This window comes from Enhydra lutris, unplaced genomic scaffold (genome assembly GCF_002288905.1).
Source record: "Enhydra lutris kenyoni isolate GAN:26980312 unplaced genomic scaffold, ASM228890v2 scaffoldscaffold99, whole genome shotgun sequence".
In the NCBI taxonomy this organism is placed as follows: domain Eukaryota; kingdom Metazoa; phylum Chordata; class Mammalia; order Carnivora; family Mustelidae; genus Enhydra; species Enhydra lutris.
The window spans coordinates 1724462-1745825 of record NW_019154183.1 but is presented as its reverse complement, the minus strand read 5'-3'; positions in this window follow the sequence as shown (position 1 = coordinate 1745825).

Genomic DNA, 21364 nt, shown 5'->3' with positions numbered 1-21364 from the left:
CCACCAATGAAAGCCTCTTAGGCGCAACACAGGAAGAGTGCCCCGCAGTCTGATGCACCTGCAGTTCTGGTAAATGTCTGGTCTGATCCAACTCAAGACCAAGGCAGGCCCAGACCAACCCACTAACAACACAGGAACTAAGTCCTGGCTGGAATCAAGTCCCATGTCAGGCTCCCTGCTCCACAGGGAGTCTGCTTCTCCCTCTGACCTTCTCCCCTTTCATGCTCTCTCTCACTGTCTCTCTCTCAAATAAATAAATAAAATCTTAAAAAAAAAAAAGAAAGAAAAGACTATCAGCTGATTTTTCAGCAGAAAGAAAAAAAATATATGGAGACAAATGAAAATGAAAACATAATGATCCAAAATCTGGGATCCAGCAAAAGCTGCTCTAGGAGAGAAGTTTATAGCAATACAGGGCTACATCAAGAAGCAAGAAAAATCTCAAATTAACAACTTAACCTTCACCTAAAGGAGCTACAAAAAGGAGAACAAACAAACCCAAAACCAGTAGAAGGAAGGAAATAATAAAGATTAGAGCAGAAATACATGATATAGAAATTTAAAAGAAAAAAAATAGAACAGATTAATGAACCCAGAAGCTGGTTCTTTGAAAAGATCAACAAAATTGATAAACCTTTAGCCAAACTCATAAAAAAAAAAAAACCTCAAATAAACAAAATCAGAAATGAAGGAGGAGAAATAACAACCAACATCACAGAAATACAAAGGATTATAAAAGAATATTATGAAAATTCATATGCCAAAAAGTTGCATAACCTAGAAGAAATGGATAAATTTCTAGAAATGTATTACCTCCCAAAACTGAATCAGGAAGAAAGAGAAAATTTGAACAGACCAATTACCAGCAATGAAATTGAATCAGTAACCAAAAACTCCCAACAAACAGAAACCCAGGACCAGATGGCTCCATAGGTAAATTCTGCCAAACATTTAAAAAAAAGTTAATACCTATTCTTTCAAAAAAATAGAAGAGGAAGGAAAGCTTCCAAATTCATTCTATAAGACCAGCTTTACCCTGATACCAAAACCAAATAAAGACACTACCAGAAAAAGAGAACTCTAGGCCATATCTCTGATGAACACAAATGCAAAAATTCTCAACAAAACATTAGTAAACTGAACCCAACAATACATGAAGAAACCATTTATCATGATCAAGTTGGTTTTATTCCTGGGATGCAAGGGTGCTTCAATATTCTCAAATCAATCAATCAATCAATCAATCTTCACAAATCAATCATTGTGATACATCACATCAACAAGATAAAGGATAAAAACCACATGATCATTTCAAGAGATGTAGAAAAAAGCATGTGAGAAAGTACGACATCCACTCATGATAAAAACCCCAATGAAGTGTATTGAGAGGGAACATAACTAACATGATGAAGGCCGTACATGAAAAACCCACAACTACCACCATACTCAATGGTGAAAAACTGAGGGCTTTCCCCCTAAGATCAGGAACTCTCACCTTTTTCTTCAACATAGTGCTAGATGTCCTAGCCATAGCAATAAGACAAGAAAAAGAAATTAAAGTCATCCAAATTGATAAGGAAGAAGCAAAACTTTCTCTATTTGCAGATGCCATGATACTATACCCTAAAACCTCCACCAAAATTACTATCAGAACTGATAAATGATTTCAGTAAAGTCACCATATACAAAATCAATAAACAGAAATCTGTGGCATTTCTATACATTAATAATGAAGTAGCAGAAAGAGAAATTAAGAAAACAATTTCATTTACAATTGCACCAAAAAGAATAAAATATCTAGGAAAGATAGCCTAGAAGGTGAAAGACCTGTACTCCAAAAACTTATAAAACATTGATGAAAAAAATTGAAGACGACACAAACAAATGGAAAGATATTTCATGTTCATGGATTGGCAGAACAAACATTGTTGAAATGTCCATACCACCCAAAGCAAGCTACAGATTAAAAGCAGTCCCTGTCAAAATATCAAACAGCATTTTTCACAGAACTAGAACGAATAATTTTAAAATTTTTGTGGAACACAAAAGACCCCAAACAGCCAAAGAAATCTAGAAAAAGAACAAAGCTAGAGGTAGCACAGTCCCAGATTTCAAGAGATACTACAAAGCTGTGGTAATCAAAACAATATGGTACTGGCACAAAAAGAGACACAAGGATCAGTAGAAAAGAATAGAGTCCAGAAATAAACCCACGCTTATATGGTAAATTAATTTATAACGAAGGAGGCAAGAAAATGCAATGGAAAAAAGAGTCTCTTCAAAAAAATGGTGTTTGGGGCCACCTGGGTGGCTCAGTGGGTTAAAGCCTCTAACTTCGGCTCAGGTCATGACCCCAGGGTCCTGGGATGGAGCCCCGCATCAGGCTCTCTGCTCAGCAGGGAGCCTGCTTCCTCCTTTCTCTCTCTGCCTGCCTCTCTGCCTACTTGTTCTCTCTGTCAAATAAATAAATAAAATCTATCTTTTTTTTTTTAATGGTGTTTGGGAAAACTGGACAGCTACATGGAATGAAACTGGACCACTTTCTTACACCATACACAAAAATAAACTCAAGTGGATTAAAGACCTAAATGCAAATTCTAGCAAATGTGCTGGGTACTTCAGGGTGCATAGAGAGACACAGAGACAAGCAAGACCTCAACTCTTACAAACAACACAATCAAATTTGAATGCTACATTCTCCCTAAATTTTTTTTCAGACACTTTTCATAGACCAGAGATAAACACAATTCCTTCTTCCTGCCCCAGGACCTTGGCACTTACCTTACCTTCTGCCTTTGCTCACAACTCTTGGAATGACTGCTCCCCTCTCACCTTTCAGGCCTCAGTTCAAACATTGTCTTCTTAAAAGAAACCTGACTAGCCTATCTAAAGCAGCATGCCTATCCACACTTGGTCACAGCTTAGCCCTTTGTAACTTCACCTCAACCTGAAATGGAATTGTCTATCAACTGTCTCTTCCACATGAATGTGGACTGCGTAACAGCAAAATCATATCCTTATTTACCAGAAAATATCTGCTGATGGAATAAATGATGTTACTCCTCATAAGGTCTGAATACTGAAACAAGAGGATTGTGTCCTTCCTCATAGGTGGGTAAAGGAAGGCTTCAGATTCACTCACTGTGTGTTCACTGAAGCCCTTGGCCCATCTGGGCCCTGGTTTTGTAGTCCCTGGTGTTCAGTGTTCCTGGTCATCAGCTGGTCCCCCCTGTCTGTATCTGAGCCAGGTCTGACCAAAAAAAGAAGGAACTCCACAGCCTCAGGACCAGGCCTCGATCACCAAGTCATGATGTCAGCTTTGAAATTGGCCAGAGATGATTGCCAGCACCCCTGCAGCCTCCCTGAGTGCAGGTGTCCCCTTTCCCTTGCCGGAACTTCTGCCTCAGCTTTGCAGTTTCACACCCAGTCCTTCTGCCTCTCACCAGGCCCATTCCAGCTTGGAGGGCTGCTTCCCTGACCCACTGGCTGGTAGGGCTAGTGGCCTTTGTGGTCCTGGGTTCTGCCCCCTCTGCTTCACCTGTCTCAAGACATGGTGGGGGTCCTGCCATGGACAAGCAAATAGATGGCTTGCACAGAAATGAAACTCTGCCAGCTCTCACTGACTGGCTCATGAGGGCCCACAGGGCCCATCTCTCTCTCCAGCCCCACATTCCATGACCTCACAGCAGAAGCTTGCCGCTGACCCCCAGGAAAGTATTCACACCAGAGACATCAGCAGATGCTTCCCATCAGGACTCTGTTCCCCCAGAGACCTGGTTGTTAAACCTTGCCAACGCACACTGGCTGAAGTCCACCCGAACCGGAAAAGCTCCTGCTCACTGGACATGTCCTGTTGCTTTGCCAGGCTATCCAGAGAGGCGTTTCCCACGCCGCCCCTCAGCCAGCGCCCCCTTCACACTGGGCTTGAGTCAGCTCGGGCAGCGGCCTCCCCAGGGTTTCAATCTTCATCTCGTCCCCCTCTGCCCCTCCACCCCCACAGACGCACATGCGCACACACACCCACACACATACACACACACACACACACACACACACACATAGTGAGATGTTTAAAACGCATTGCAAAGTCTAGCAAAGGTGCTGGAAGAGACGCAGAGACAAGCAAGACTTCAGCAGCTAACAGACAGCACAGTCGAATTTGAATGCTACCAAAAAAAAAAAAAAAGATAATGAACACTAGTGTTCATTCTCATTCTCCCCGCCCCCCCTTTTTTTTCCCCTAGAAACTTTTCTAAGTTTTCATAGACCGGAGATAAACACAATTTCTATCACTGATCTCTTCAAGGGTGCTGGCACAAATACGCAGACGGTTGCCCAGAAGAGAGAAGATAACTCAGCACTGTCCAGAGGGTCAGCCTGAGTTTATCCCATTCGGGTGCCAGTGATCACCGACTGCCTGGAGATGCTCTCTTCATCCTGACCCAGCCTGATAGTCAAATCTGTGATTATCCGCCAGGGAGGGGACTAGTGAGGATCAGGAGCTCAGAAGGGGCTTTTTCACACTCTGAGCGAGCAACAGCCTCATCTCCTAGCGGCCAGGACTGCTAAAAAGCCCGCTGCTCTAAGTACTGTGTGGTTTATTGTAAACACATGGATACCTGGCTACACAACTGAACGCTAAGTTCCTTAAAGACGCAGCCTGTGGACTGCACATCGGCCGTGTCTCTCAGGATTCTCCAGCAGTTCTGACAGTGTTCAAGTCAAAATTTTCTGTATGTCAGAAACAACCAATACTGTAAATGCAATTTAAGGGAAATGACAAAAGGCTCGATTTATTGGCAACTTATCCCATCTATAACATAATTTTAAAGCCTTTTCTATTTTATTAGGAAAAATTCACTCCCTTTCCTCAAGTAGACAAAGAATAAAAGGGAAAATTCACAAAAATACACAGATGGCCAATAAACATTTAGAAAATATCTTAGCCCTAAATGTTATTAAAAATGCAAATTTAAGCAACAATAGAATGCCTTCTTTAACTATTAGATTAATTTTAAAATTGTTTTAATGATTACACCTTCTGTAAATAGTTTTTGGGGAAATGGGTGTTAGCCTACCTTTCTGAGAGAAGCATACATTGTGCATTGCTATAAAAGGGAAATTGGAAACAGCATAAGTACGTAACAATAAGGAATTTGGTGGATTACAGTACATAACTGGAACAAAATAACAGTAAAAGCATGAAAATATTTTTTATAGAAAATATTTAATGGCATGGGATAATGGGCATGACAGATAATAATTGTGTCATCGTAGAAAAAACACAAAAATCTACAGAAATATATGTTGTTTTGTTTTGTTTTAAAAAAGGCAAGTATTTACAATGAAAACAGTTGATTGTATTTGTGGATTGGCAGTGAATTTTTCTTTTGGAAACAGAAAATAATGGACCCCACCACCACCAGTGTTCTTGTGTTCATTGGGTATAACTCCTCATACAATAAGCAAAGATCTCTTTGGGCAACTTGTGTCAACAGGGAGATAAAATATATCACCTAACAGAAAATCATAACATGCGTTGAACCCTGGGGTCAAGTTATGGCTGCATGGCAGTAAAAAAAATTCCCCCAAAAGACTGAAGGTTTAGGCTTGGATTTAGTTATAGAAACACGCCGTTCGGGGTTGAGTAGGGGTGCTAGGATAGAGACAGGTAGAAGTGTACAGGGGGGCTGGTGCCTGGGGCAGTTGTAGAGGTAAGGCTGAGCCGATTCTCTCCACTCCCTGCAAGAGAAAGACAAGCTCTGAAGGTATCAAGAAGACCAGTGACCTCTGGTCGCAGGGCATTCTTCTAGCAGATTCTGTCTTGTTCACCATTAGCTGCATCAGAAGGACGTGTCCCCAGGCAGCTGGGCTATAACTCATAAGAGGTGTTTCGGTGCTACAGAACCAAGAGTTCAGACAGCACTAGTGTTTCCACTGCAGGATCCAGAATGTGGCTGAGTCCACGTGGTCTGGGCTGCCCCAGGGGAAGCTGTCCCATGATATCTAAGAGCGGAGAAAGTGGAGATACTGGAAGTCCAAGATCAAGGCGACTCCGTGAGAGCCCACCTTCCGGTTCATAGAGGGCATAGTAGAAGGGCGAAGGGGGCTCTCTGGGGTCTCTTTCATGAGGGCACTAATCCCCTCATGAGGACTCTACCCTTACGGCTGCACCGCTAAGTACCATCACTTTGGGGAGTGGGATTTCAACATACGTGTTTTGAAGCCAAATTAACATTCAGACCATAGCGGGCAGTGTCTACCACAGCTCTGAGTGACAACAAGAGGGAAAAAAAATCCCTAGGAGCAAATGCCAGACATACAAATACAGCTTCGTCCTTTTCCATGAGGTGCCATGCTTCTCCAAGTGGCCAGGAATGTGAAGTAAAAAATCGTAAAAGTGAAAGTTTTTTCAGTAAAAAATCCGAAGTAAAAAAATTCCTGGGTACTGGAGGCACATGGAAGTATAAAAGGTTCAGGGTCTGAAGGGACTTGAGGGATGATTTTGCCACCTCCCTCTTAAAGTTAGCATCCCCTTTCTGATCTCCCTAGCGCCACCACACAGCCTGTCACCACAGGTCCCTGCCGACACCGCGTTCACTCCCTTTCAAGGTGGCCCGTCCATGGGGCAGCTCTGAAGGCTACAGAGGGCGACATTCCACAGAATGACATCTGCTTCTGCAAGCCTCACCCTTTACATCAAGGTCTGCCTTCACGGAAGACCAAAAGGTAGAAAATCTACTTTCCACCTATGCTGTGAATTTTAACGATGTGGTTTCCAAGAGAGGTAAAACTATGGAAACGCTTTCAGAAGTGAGAATGCGAAGGAAGGAAGAGCCGCTGGAAACCCTCAGTGGACTCGTGGACTGTTGGGAGACAGATGCTCTCACGCCTGAGAGAAAATGAGAAGAAGTCATGAAAACTGGGCATCGACTGTAGGATTTCAAACCCCAACCATGTTCTAAGCAGGTCGTGTAGCTATTCTCAACAGCCACACCTCCAGATGTGAAGGCCCATTAAAAAATAGATTCGTATAAAGACCCTTCTCAGATTTTTCCTCTCAAACAGTAGAAACATTATGGTTTTTAAATGTTAACATGATTAATGGACTACTAGAGGGAGGTATGTATGTCACTGCCTCACAGAGACTGCCCCCACTTCTTTCTAAAAATAAATGTGGATATACAGATTACCTATCCACATTACACTTCTCATAGGTGCCGAGGAAAACACAAGCCATACAGAAAGCCGCCTTTCTGCCCCAAAAGGAGCCAACCGTCATCTGCTGAGGGCAATGGGATTTGGTTCTTTCTTCCTCTGTGAGCTGCTTCTCAGTGGCTTTTGATCTAATGGTCCACGAGATTGTTTCTGCACTTCTGACTTCAAAACAAAACTACTTAAGGGCCAAGTAACCTCTGGCAGTGAACTCTATCTCTTCATTTCTAGGGCTTACTGCTCCGCTTCCTGAAAGGGGTCAAGAGAGGGAAAGAAGGAGGCAAACAAGGCTAAACCCCAGGTCCCCTTCATCTGTGTCTTCCAGATCCAAAAGCAGCTAAAAGAAAAGTCACTTCTTTACTCAAAGGAAAAGGCTCAGAGGTTCCTCTGAGTTTAAACTAGTGAAAGACATTCACTGGCACTCGCGTTCTTGTTATAGTCCACGTACACCATAAATGAATTTCTTCTAATCCAATATTTTGTGGTAAAATCATTTATCCTGCCTCAGCAGGGGCAAGAAAGCCTTCGGGGCTGGAAAGTTGTTTACTATTAACTTGGGGATGCCATTATTAAATTTGCCAACTTGGCCTTAGTGTTTATATGCAAATAGCCCTTCAATTACATTTTTCTTTTCTTTTTCCCCCTTTGGCAACTTTGCAAGCTCTTTAAGGACACAAGGCCGGGCTCTCAAGCGTCTGTGTGCCCAGGGGAAGCACACTGCTTCCCACAGAGTAGACCGTCAGTAAATATTTGTCCAGTGGACACATTCTTGAGAAATGGAGACTTCACACAATGCACAGTATTTGGGGTACAAACTGCAATTACAGGTGACCCTTGAAACACATGACATTGAACCACATGGGTCCATTTGTATGCGGATTTTTTCCAGTAACGGCAGCATCATACCATAAATGTATCTGCACTTCTTTATGATTTTCTTAATAACATGTTCTTTTCTCTAGCTCACTTGATGGTAAGAATACAAGATATGATATATACAACGTACGGAATGTGTGTCGATCGACTGCGTATGTTACATGTGGATTTTCAACTGTGTGGGGTTTAGGGCCCCAACACCCCCCCTTCCCCGTTATAACTAAATACAGGGTCCGTTTTCCTGTCCGATGAAATATGTATTAGCAAATTCCTCCTGGGTAAAGAGACACATACAAGCCTACAATCCTGCCAAGATGCACAAGTCTTGAAGATCCCAAATTGTTTGGCCTTCATTAAACACACACACAAACACACACACACACACACACACACACACACACACACACACACACACACAAAGACACCCGGGGATCAAATGAGAAGAAAATGCAGATTTTCCCATCCCTCTGTAGAAAAGCCACTGCAACTCTCCCGTCGATAGACTCAAGTTGCTCAGTCCATGCTCTCATGTAATGACATACCAAATCAAACATACGTTTGAAGAGAAAATGCCCATGGCTTTATTAGTAGAGCAAAGGAGTCCTGAAAACCCAGAAATCGTTGATGCTGGGAGACAGGAACTTCCCGGGGTGGCCTTTGTGAAAGCCTGGACTCGCCCACAGGCAGGAAACGCTTAAGTGACAAGGACCCTCGTGCCATTTATCCTGGAGACGTGATGTACGCAAACCCCTTTCAGAGTCAGAACAGAACGAGGTAATGGAATAACCGCTGGGAAGAATCAATGAAGGACCGTGTCTCCGAGTAGGTAGGATCAGGGGGCGCGTGTTTGAGAAGGAAGAATCGCAGACTGCGCTGCAAAGAGCCACTCAGCCGCCCGCGGCATGGACTGAAACCAAACGCAGCAGACGCACTTCAGAGAAGGTCGGCGGCAGGGACGAGCCCACGCGGACAGGGATTCACGGCTTCCTTGCATGAAGGAAGCATCCCAGGGCTCGAGCATGCTCCCCAAAACCATGGCTACGGACACCTTGTCCACATAAAGAAAACTGGAAGAAACTGTAACATGGGGGGAGGGGAGGAGATGAAGTCAAGGGGAGGGCGAGAAGCCTGGGATTCCAAATACAGCTTGGATGTAAGCAGCCGCGCTCTGGGTGTACGCATAAGAGATCTGTTGAACTATAAAGTTGCTGGTAAACATATTTCTGCTTCTTCAAAGTACGTAGACTTCACTTCCTTTTGAACTTGTCAGTCTTACATAGTTCACGTGCAGTGTTTGGTAAGGGACGTCTGCACAGTGGTGAACTCCAGCAACCGGATTGGAGCTCCCCCACTGCCGCGGGCCCTAGAGCTCTTACCTGTCTTTCACGGTCCCGAAGATAAAGAGAGTCAAAGGTCTTGACGGACTCTAAAATGCTTGAAAGGGGTTATTCTACCTGTTTGGTGAAACTTAACCATTTCAGTGAACTACGATGTTCTTTGCATTTTCTTCTTATTTAATCTCAAAGATGCCGGCTTGAATGACAGGCTAATTCCTGAAGACGGAGTCTTTGCTGTTCTCATCATCAACAGATCACTCGGTGTATAACACACTGTCTGAATGTTTGTGTTGCCCCCAAATTCATAGGTGGAAACCCTAACCCCAAAAGACAGTGGTCTAGGAGGTGGAGTGCTTAAGGCCGGAGGGTAGAACCTTCACAAACAGGAGTAGAGCCTTATGAAAGAGGCCCCAGAGGGCGCCCAGCTCCTTCCGCCTTGTGAGGTCACAGCCAGGAGGCACTGGCTCTGAGCCGGCACCCTGATCGTGGACTTCTGGCTTCTGGAACTGTGAGAAATGGCTTTCCATCATGTATAAGCTACTCGGACTGTGGTCTTTTGTTATAGGAGCCCAAACAGAGGACGAGAGCGAGTGCTCGTCCGTACTGTTTTATTCCATTTGGTGACTGTACTCATTCCCATCTCACAAAAGAACTGGGAAAAGATGAAGCATTTGCATGCACAGGATAAAGAGGAGGAAACACTTTCTCGAATTAACTGCAAGTATAAGAAAGAAGGAGGGTTAAAAGATGTGCACACAGAGATGAGAAAGGTAGACTGAACCAAAAGATGCAGGTGACAAACACAGGAAGGTTAGAGACCTCGCAAACCTGCACCTGCCTCTCCCTGGCCTAAACGCTCCCGCGGTTCTCTACTGCCTCACCTCTCCGTGGAGCAGAACCCCACTTCATCCCCTGGCCCGGGCTCTCCAGCCTCCTGGACCCCAAGACACAAGGCCCCTCTCTGCTGGGTGGAAATGCTCTCCCGGACCTCTCTCCTCTGTCTGAAAAGTCCCCTCACCACTTGCCACTTGGTAAGCTTGTGTGTCTCCTCCATCTCTCCACTCACTCACACGCTGATGCTTGGTGAACGCGTGCCGGCCCCCCGGACAACCTCAGACTCTCTTTCTGAGGCCTGATTCAAGTACTGTAGGGTCTGAAGTGGATACAGTATGGGAGGGGTGAATACAAATTGAAAGAGAGAATTAGGTGACTGAAAGTTCATTTAGAATGAGAAAAACAAGTGCCATAAAGTGTAGATCGGCAACAGCTGACAAATACCACAAATATCACAATTTTTACGAATACCACAGATTTTGTAATAGTCTTCCCTACGTACCTCTATAGTACTTTTCCTCCACTTTCTATCTGTGTACTCTTTGGCCACTTCTTCATAAGGCATTTTAAGACCTTCTGTTTTTGATACAGAGACTAGAAGGATCCATTCTCTTTCCTGCAACATAGCTGAACGGTAATTTAGTGTATCGCATACATCGTTTGAACACATTTCACTCAGCTTCACAGCTCACTATTGGAAATGTTATGTAAAATTTTAAGATCGCTGTCAAATCTAGGGAAACCTCTCTCAAATGTTTTCATAATCAAATCCTCTGCTTATAATGTGACAGACATGTCTGATAACCTAAGGAACATTCCACAGACTGGCTCCTGGCCCCATACTTCTAAATCACATTTCTCCACCACTCCACACAGAGTTCTGGTGCCAGGAGTGAGGAGACATGTTTAAATTGTGATATAACCTCAGATCACGAAGCTGTCTGGTGAGTCACAGCACGGAGTGACAAAAGTATTTCTGGAGGCCCTTCCGGCATGAGGAGGGCTAACCGCAGCCTCACTATAAACCACATAAAAAAATCTCACGAGGGCGCCTGGGTGGCTCAGTGGGTTAAGCCGCTGCCTTCGGCTCAGGTCATGATCTCAGGGTCCTGGGATCGAGTCCCGCATCGGGCTCTCTGCTCAGCAGGGAGCCTGCTTCCCTCTCTCTCTCTGCCTGCCTCTGTCTACTTGTGATCTCTCTCTGTCAAATAAATAAATAAAATCTTTAAAAAAAAAAAATCTCACGAAACCCAAACAAAAGGTATCCCAAACTCAACCTTCCCTTTGCCGGTTATAAAAACTCCCTTGGCTGCTTCCACATCACTTAATACAAAGAGAAATATGACAGGGAGAATATCAGAGTAGAAGAGAAGAGTAATTTTGGCTGGTTCCTTTAAAATAGATTATTTTGGGGGCACCTGGGTGGCTCAGTTGGTTGAACAACAGACTCTCAATTTCCACCCACGGTCATGAGATCGAGCCCTGAGCCGGACTCTGTGCTCAGCAGAGTCTGCTTGTCTCTCTCCCTCTGCTCCTCCCCCTGCTCGTGTGCTGCGCTCGCTCTCTCTCTCTCTCTCTATCTCAAATAAATAAATAAGTAAATAAAATCTTCAAAATTGATTACTTTGGTGAATTTTATAAAAACATACAACATATGAATACATTGGTAGAGGCTCCAAAGGGGCCCATGAAAATGTTCACACTTTCAAGCTTCGGCTCCTCTAGCTTCAAGATAAGTATGCTTCCAGGGGCGTCTGGGTGGCTCAGTGGGCTAAAGCCTCTGCCTTCAGCTCAGGTCATGATCCCAGGGTTCTGGGATCAAGCTCCGCATCAGGCTCTCTGCTCAGCAGGGAGCCTGCTTCCTCCTCTCTCTCTGCCTGCGTCTCTGCCTACTTGTGATCTCTGTCAAATAAATAAAATCTTTAAAAAAAAAAAAAAAGATAAGTAGGCTTCTGGTTCCTTCCCCTGGTGCTGTGCAACACTTCTGTTGTGGTGCAATCCTTTTATAATTATAATCAGTTACTTGTCCACCTGTTCCTCACGAGTTGTGATGCCCACAGGAACCGTATCAGTTCATATTGGGATCTCCGGTGTCTACAATACCTGCAGCATCATAATTAAGCAGCAAAAAGTGGTTGAATGAACAAGTGAATGAATGAGTGAATGAATGAATGAATGAATGAATGAATACATTCCTAACTGAAGGATAAGGAGAGTTGGTAAAGGTGTAGGGTCAGAGAAGCCCCTTCTGACCACCAGGGGGTGCTGTTGGGTGCCGTTGGGCGGTAGGTAGGGACAGGTGGGTAGGGACACAGTATGTAATTGGCAGTTTTTTTTAATGATGCTTGAAATCAAGTTTTTGTAGCCCAGAAGATACAAAAAAGGCAAGATGGGCCTTGTACAGTCAAGCAAAGTGAGTCAAGAAATAGAAGTTGAAAAAGAAAAACCATCTCTCCTCTGGAGAATCACCGAATTGGCAAACCACCTCCATTTCCAACTTTTCTACGACCTGAGCCTTTGATGACAGCTAACATTGGGAGTATTCTGGAAACACCACGCCCAGGTCTGCTCCTTATATTTATAGAGCTTTTAGCACAAAGGCATTTTCATCAAAGCCCTTTAAGAGCTGGGCACACCCTGTCACACGCAGGAGCTCCATGAAAGGAATTGCAACTTCACAGTGGCCCCGAGGCCTGAGCTGGCAAGCACGAATGCTCTGGAATCCACTCCCTGGCCACAGGCGAGCCTCCCAGTTTGAAACTGGTGGGAAGAACGACGTCAGGTGGGGCCAGACAAATCCCTGCTGAGGGGCCCTGACCTGCGTTTCTGGAAGGAAACCCAGACTTGACGTGCATGGATCGTGAGTGCCAGGCACGTTAGTGACTCTTTACATACTTTATGTCTTTTAATTCCAACATTATCCCCATTGTGCAAATGAAGAAACTGAGGCCAAGAGAGGCAATATAACTGGCCTCCAGGCAATGATCCAAATTCAAGTTTAAATCTGACTTTCTCAACAGCCCTGTACTTTTTTTGAGGTCGTCCTAAGACATGCTCTAAATTTATAAAAAGGCAAAATTTAAGGTCAAAGGGGCCCACCATGTTTCTGGGTCAACTTGTATTACTTGATTTTGAGAACATGACGGCCTTGGCATATAATCCAAATAGGCCCAGAAGAAGAGGACCATCAAAGCCCACATTTTATTCAACAACCCTGAAGTCCCCATGAATCCTGTTCAGGGTGTGGAGAATGATACATGTCATCTTTTGTCATGGCACCCACGGCAAGAAGGGCTATAGTTGCCTTGGTGACATTTTTGCCCCTGGCTGGGGACCCCTACTGAGAAGCCAAGGCAAATCACTTCCAATAGGCCAGCCCAACAGGATAGTACCTCTTCACCTACTTACAAGTGTCTGGAACACAGAAAGCCTTCTATAGACCTGGCAACTCTGAGAAAAGTCATTATGCCTCCTTTCCTGGTCACTTTCTCCAAAAAACAGGGCTTCCATGGTACCACAATGAACATTCTCCAAAATCATTTGGAGTTCCCAAGAAAATTCGACTTTTCATAAAGACCTCAGATATTTTCCTCAAATACAGTCTGCTGAAATTCCTCCTCTTAGAAAGAGTACAGATTTAAGTCCCAGTTCTGCCTACTAGCTGTCTGAGCTGAGCAAGTAACTTCCTCATCTGTAAAGTGAAGGTAATATTGCTTACCTCATAGATTTTTATGTGAATGAGAAACAAAGGACAAAGTAAGCCTATCTGCTCCATCAGATGATTATAATGACAAGTATAATAATAAAGGTATTTAATATCTGTTTTTGCTACTGTGGACAATATTCTCCTCCCCTGGGCTAGGTCCGTAGGTCTGAATCAATCTGTGTATCCCATTTGGCACCTAATGGGTACTGACTCTGTCCCAAGAATTTGCAATGCCGCTAAGGACATATAGGAACAGGTTAAGGGTAAGACCAGTCTATGGGGGGCGCCTGGGTGGCTCAGTGGGTTAAAGCCTCTGCCTTCAGCTCAGGTCATGATCCCAGGGTCCTGGAATCGAGCCCCAAGTCGGGCTCTCTGCTCAGCGGGGAACGTGCTTCCTTTCCTCTCTCTCTCTGCCTGCCTCTCTGCCTACTTGTGATCTCTGTCTATCAAATAAATAAATAAAATCTTTAAAAAAAAAAAAAAAAAGACCAGTCTATGGAATGAAAAAGGTTTGAAAAGGAGGAGACCAGGTAAATAAAATAGAAAGTCTCATCAGTGAGGTGAGACTTTGGCTAGGCTTCTAGAGTGGTACTTCCAGGATTAACTGAGCCTGCTTAGAGAAGAAGGGCGATGTCGGGGACAGGGAAATGACAGGTCTCAGGAGCTCTTTCTTGGGACAGGACTTCTAATTCAGACTGAAACAGCCACAGCAGGTATCCATAAGTGTTAAATACTACTGATTTGCAGTGTTTGCTGATTTCCATCGTGTCGATATGCCCACAGTATTTATTTCAAGCCCCTGCTAAGACTGAAGACAGAATTGGGAAGAGATGCTAAGTGGGCCGCCATTACATAACGTTTCCGCCAAACAAATTCAGTCAGTGCCAACAACCTCAAAAGTACAGATAACAGGTTAATGGAGTAATTAGGAAGTGATGACTTTTGAATGTTCATTACATTGTTCTTATAATTTAATGATAAGTGTATATTTTTTAATTTTTTCCAGGTCTATTGACATAGAACATGATACAAGTTTGACGTACCATGCGATGAGTTGATACATATATATATATATTATATTACAGAATGTTTACCACAGTGAGGTCAGGGAACACCTCCACTCACCCACACACACACACACACACAATGAACATTTTGTTATTGTTTTGGTAAGAACATTTAAGATTTGTTCTCTCAGCTATTTTCAGTATACAATACGGTACAGTTTATTACAGTCAACATGCTATACATTCGATCTGCAGAACCTACTCCTCCTGTGACTGGAAGTTTGTCACCTTTGACCGATACCCCATCTACCCCCACACCCCAGCCTCTGCAACCACCATTCTGTTCTGTTTCTATGAGCTCAGTGTTTTTAGATTCCCCATGTGAGATCATGCAGCGTTTGTCATTCTCTGTGTGCCTTAGCCTAACGTCCTCAAGGTCCCTCCATGCTGTCGCAAATGGCAGGATTTCCCTTTTTCTCGTGGCTGAATATATACATGGACATTATTTAATTTTTAACCATGGCTGTATTTGACAACCACCTTGCAAAATTCTTGGCAATTTAAGAATGGGTTCTGATGATTTAAGAGGTTGACTCTGGCTCTCCACTGAGGCCATCGAAATAATCCAGGGTAAATACTCATAGCTTGGACCTCAGAATGTTAGTTGGGGGGTGGTCCACAGGGGTTGGATTTGGGAAATATTATGAAGGTAGAGCTGAGAGAATTTGCTAGGAGACAGCATATGGGACAGGAGGGAAAGGGAGAAACCAAAGGTGCCTCGTTGGGTTTTATTTCTCTTGCTTCCTGCCTCCCCACAAAGCCAAGGGTGGTGAACCATGAAACTTCTTCTGTCCTTCATCTATGCCATAGCCACCCCCTTTCCAACTTCAGCCCCAGCTCTACGTGCTGGGAGAATTCTGAGGTCTAGGGTTTTCAGTCCTTCTCTTTCATATAAAGGAGAGAACTTAACAAAATTCTTGCTTTCCCCTAAGCCAGACATCTAAAACCATAATTTTCTTTGTGCAAAATAGTATCCCTGTTTTATCTAAATATACAGAGAGGATGGGGAAAGGCGGGGAGGGAGAAAGAGGGAGAAAAAAGAAAGAGGAGGGGAAGGGGGGAGGGAAGGAGGGGTGGAGGAGGGGAAGGTGGCCCAGGAGTACCGTGGGAGCGAATGGGTTCCAAGCCTTGGGTGGGCCCTTTCATGTCACCTATATTCTCACACATAATTTAAATCTTTTACCATAAAAATATATTAATATTTTAATGATAAAATCTAAAGAAAAAAAAGGAGGAAAGCCATAAAGTAAAAATACATTGATTAAATTCAACTTAAAAAGAGAGACAGAAAGCTCTCTGGAAAGCAAGAGGCTCTGTCAGGGACAGGTGGGTCAACAGTGTCACTGAGCCACATGGTTCAGGATGCAGAGCCCAAAGACCAGCCTTCCACTCCAGAAATCTGTCCGGCTGCAGGAACCTGGAGAAACCCTGCAGCCCTCTGTGCTTCAGAGAAACGGCTCATATGTAAATCACACCTCCCATCGCCATGTTGTGACAGGGACCCGACGAGGGGACAAAAATCCAACATGTGAAAGTCTCTGGAAAAGGACTACGCACTTGCCACACGTGAACCTTTGCTGGTAAATTGCTTGAGCGGCTACTACAAAGTCACCTCTTTCATTTCTTTCTTTCTATTTTTTTTTTAAGATTTTATTTATTTATTTATTTGTCAGAGAGAGAAAGAACGAGTGCACAAGCAGGCAGAGAGGCAGGCAGAGAGAGGGGGAAGCAGGCTCCCTACAGAGCAAGGAGCCCGATGCGGGACTCGATCCCAGGACCCTGGGATCATGACCTGAGCCGAAGGCAGAGGCTTAACTGACTGAGCCACCCGGGCGTCCCTATTTATTTTTTTTAAAGGAAAATATCAATAATACTCTTCACATAAAAGGGGTAGGGTCAGACGGGTCGTAGGACGGGCCTGAACTATCCGAAGGCATCCGCTGTCTCCACGGACGTGTGTGGCCAGGGTGATCCTTCGTCATTCTGACTCAGCTGCCTCTTCGGTAACTGCCAGCCTGCCCTGAGAATAACGAGGGGCCTTGGCCTTGATGGAAACGGGAAAGAGAAGCCGAAGTGACTCACCTTGAGCCTGTAGAGAACCTGGGTCTGCTTCCTCTCTCTTTGACAAGCCTCCTCTTTGGAGCTCGCCACTCAGAGAGATGGAAGACAGAGGGGTGGGGATGGGGTCCTGACCCTCCGGACAGAGCACTTAAATGGTCGGGGCACATGGGACACTTTGCTGGAGCCAGTGACGTGTCCTTCAGGCTGGGTGCTCGGACGCTGCCCAGCAGAGCAGCCACCGGCCCTCAGACGAGACATCTCTATTGACCACCTCGAGGGCTCCTGAATCGATCAATAAGAACATTCCTTCTCTGCCTCTGGCTAAAAGCTAACGAGACGAGCTGGTGCATATGTGATCACTAGAACTTAATTATATATCACATTGATTTTTAATTAGAACTCTGGTGAGGGCCTCATCTATTCAAAAAAAAAAAAAAAAAAAAAAAAAAAAGGATTCCAACTGGTAAATGGGTCTTACCCGGGCTGTGGGATAATTTGAAATGCCCTTCTCCTTCTGACCTTTAACCCTTTTGATCAGGAGGAAACTCCCCATACAAACCTCGCCATGAGGGCAGAGGCTTTAAGCCAGCTAGCATTTGTCCAAAATCTGTGTTCAAGTTCTGTACTTCAGCAAGTAAGACAGACACCAGGAGAGACAGAGGTGACGAGCTTCTGTGTTGTTCTTTATAATTAATCCCAATTAACACTGGAAAAGTTCCCATTGGCTCCGATCTCTGATCTAATCTCTTGGAGAGGTAGGTCCAAAGACAAGGTCTGGCTCTGAAATCAGATCTGGCACTGAAGCTTGCCTCATTTGACCTTTGTTTTGCAGCAGAGCTGTGTTGCTTCGAAGCTCCCCAGGCCCCTTCGCTCAGCCTTTCAAGGCTACGAGACAAGTGCTTTGCAAGCTGGAGAGGAACTATCGATCCAGGGCCAAAACTTTGTCCTTAGAAACAGCCCGATTGCTGGTATTCCTTGCCCAGAGGGCATCACAGACATTAAGAACCTCTAGGTTTTTCATCAAGGTGGCCCTGAGTCCTAACAGAGACACACAAGCCACTGGTCACCCAGGGCAGTTAGGGAGGAAGAGAAGGCTCGGATGTCAGCAGCCGCAGAACTGCTGGGCGAGGGGCCCCCAGCCACACGCTGTGACCAGAGCCCCCCAGCAGAAGCCTGACACATCACCATTGTCACAGTAAGAAGAGCTCTACCTACAGCCCAGACACGGGGCAGCTGTCCTTACATGGTCTCGTTCACCCACAGCTCAGAGCCTTTGCAGCTCCCTTCATTTTATGGCCGAGAAAACCACAGCTGGGGGAGTGTGAGTGACATGCCCAAGGTCACACGGGCCTGGAGCTGCAAGACCCGCCTTCCCACGGCTCCGCCACACTGCGTGCGGCCTCAGCCGGGCGTCCAGCAGCACCCCCCACCTCCCGCACAGCTGCCAAGAGCAGCCCCAGGAGTCCCGCCTGCCACAGGGAGGACAGAGCAGCCATTTCCTCCTCACTGTCCTGCCGTTAAGCGATCCTGTGAGCCAAACTCAGTCACACTGCTCCACTTGCCTCCCGGGGACCGTCACCCCAGGACTTGCTCAAAATTGCCCTGCCCCCAAGCATTTGCTCGTGCCAGCCCTTCACCCAGAATTTCCAGCTCTCTTTTCTCCACTCATTCATTCAATCTCCCATGTGCTTATGGAGCTCCTACTACATGCCAGGCACCAGGCCACAGGCTAGGGATCTCCGAAGGACAAACAAGACAGACCCTCGTCCTCAGCCTGATCAGGGAGACAGGTGGACAGATGGTTAGAGACAGTGTGAGAAGGGCTAAGATGGAGAAAAGCAAAGCCAGATACTAAAGAAGATTTTTTTTTTTTTTAAGAGAGAAAGAGAGAATCTTAGCAGGGTCCATGCCTAGCTCAAAGCCTGACATAAGACTTGATCTCATGACCCTGAGATCATAACCTGAGCCGAAATCAGGAGTCAGACACTCAGTGACTGAGTGTCTGACCCAGGCGCCCCAAGAGGGATCTTCTGAATCAGCCTTCATACAAATGCTGTCCATCCCTTGTGGCCGTCTCCCATTTTCCACTTCCCATTCTCTCCCTGCTTCCTTCCCAGTGCCAGACTGGTTTCCTGTCTCATGCAAGGGTCTTAGCACCACAGACAGACTCAGTTCCAGACAATAGGAAACATCCTATAATTCCAAATCCTTCAAAGCACACAGGCTCCTGCTGTATACCCAGGAAATGAAAGGGGAACTTGAAGTGAGTATAATGAACACACCTTTTCCAGACCAAATCCTAGTCTAAGAATCCTATTACAGAGTGTCTCCCAAGGGAATCCCCCTATCTGGCCTGAGAACCACAGCTCCTAAAAGGGGGTTCCTCAGGATTTGGACTGACCTACTCCTCAGTGAGATGATGAACGAGGCCACTTCCCTGAAATCTGAGTGCCGGGCAGCAACGGGGATGGCTGTCAACAGGGTAATGGCCGCCCAGAAAGCCCCCATCCCGATCTCTGGAACGCGTGAATGTTGGTAGACGTGGCAAAGACTTTGCCAGTGCGATCCAGATACGGTTCTTAAAACAGAGAGGGTATTCTGGGTGAGCTGGTGGGCCCCAGCTTCGAGCACAAGTGTTAAAAGAGGGAGGCAGAGGGAGACTTCAGACAGAAGCGGAGAAGGTGACGTGACACAGAGGCAGAGATTTGAGCAACGTGACCCCAAGTTAAGGATCTCCAGGAACCCCACGAAACTGGAGGGGACAAGGTACGGATTGTCCTCTAGGCCTTCTGGAGGGAGCACAGCCCTGCCAACACCTTGATTTAGGCCAGTCTAAGCTGATTTGGTTTCCTGGTCTCCAGAATGAGGAGAGGATAGAGTATGACAGCTTGTTACAGCAGATCTAGTTCATGAACACAGAAGGCAGGAGGGCAGCTCCCTGAGCTCATGCCAGCGGCCTAGTGCTCCCCAACAGCTTTCCTGTACCGTCCAGGGCTGCTCCTTCTTACACTGGAGATCTGCCTTCAGCCGCTGCCCGGCACAGCTCACCATTTTGCACGAGGCTGTGGGTTGCAGCTCATGCTTTGCTTCCTTCCTTTCTTCCCCATATTTCCTGGGGTCTTTGAAACAGAGCTTCTGAATTAGTCTACTTAGAGATGTGAACCCAGGCAGAAAAAGGAGCAGAAACCCCCTTCCCGGGACCAAAGGAAGGGGCTGCTTGAGAAGGAGGTCTCCGTTTCTGCGTTAAGCGTCTTTGTGTCTGTTGGCTTGTTGCTACAGACTGATGAAGCAGAAGGAGACAGGAAAGAAGGCCATATTGATGAAAATTTGGCAGGGCGCACACCATGGGCTGCGAAGATTAGAATACGGTAGGATGCAAGGATTTTTATACACTTAAAACGGTGATGTTAGCACAAGCTCTCCTGAAGCCAGTTCCTTCTGCATTCTGCGGGGGAGGGGACTTGCCGCTCACCCTTGGGATGCTGAAGAAGCATTGAAAGCCAGTGAGCCACAGATTGAAACACACCGTTCATCCTCTCTGGACCATGGGACCGCCTCACCATAGTGCTCAGCCAGGTTCTTAATGAGACAAAAACCCTTAAGTGTTATAAAAATAAGGACTAAGAGGGCAGTGAATTTAGTTAATCCCATTGATTTCCTAATTCTGCGCCCTTATTCCCGAAGTATACATTTAAAAATGAGATGTGAAACTGGGACTGTTTCTCAAAATCCTTGTGAAGGTGGGTCACTAGCCCATTCCGTCGCTACAACCCACCACTATAAAATGTGGATATAATGTGGACAGAAGTGAATGTGGCTCTGGGGGAAACTTTCCAGGCACATACTTAATAAATGAAGGTATTATGCCAAGGGGAGGTGGGGACCCTGAGCCACTGGAGTGGGAGGGGGGTTGGGTAAAACTCTCAGGTCACCGTTCTTGAAGTCTTGCCTCCCGTCGGGCTCCCTGGGGAAGGGATTAGCCATTAGGAAGTGGACTTCGTACCCTGGTTATTCGGCTGAACCGGGGTTTGGTAGCAGAAAACTATTGGTTTGCAGCTGCCCAACCCCCTTCTCCCCAACTCAATGTTTCCGGAAACATTAAAAATACATATCTAGGAAGTTCAAATCTGTTGCTGCAATAAAGCGAGGGAGATTCCATTTCGATGAAAAAATGCCATAAAATTCACATGAGGAGCTTTCCACATGCACGCTATTGTCCAGGCTGCACGAGGGTAACTCCAGTAACCTTTGGTCACTTTCTTCTGCAA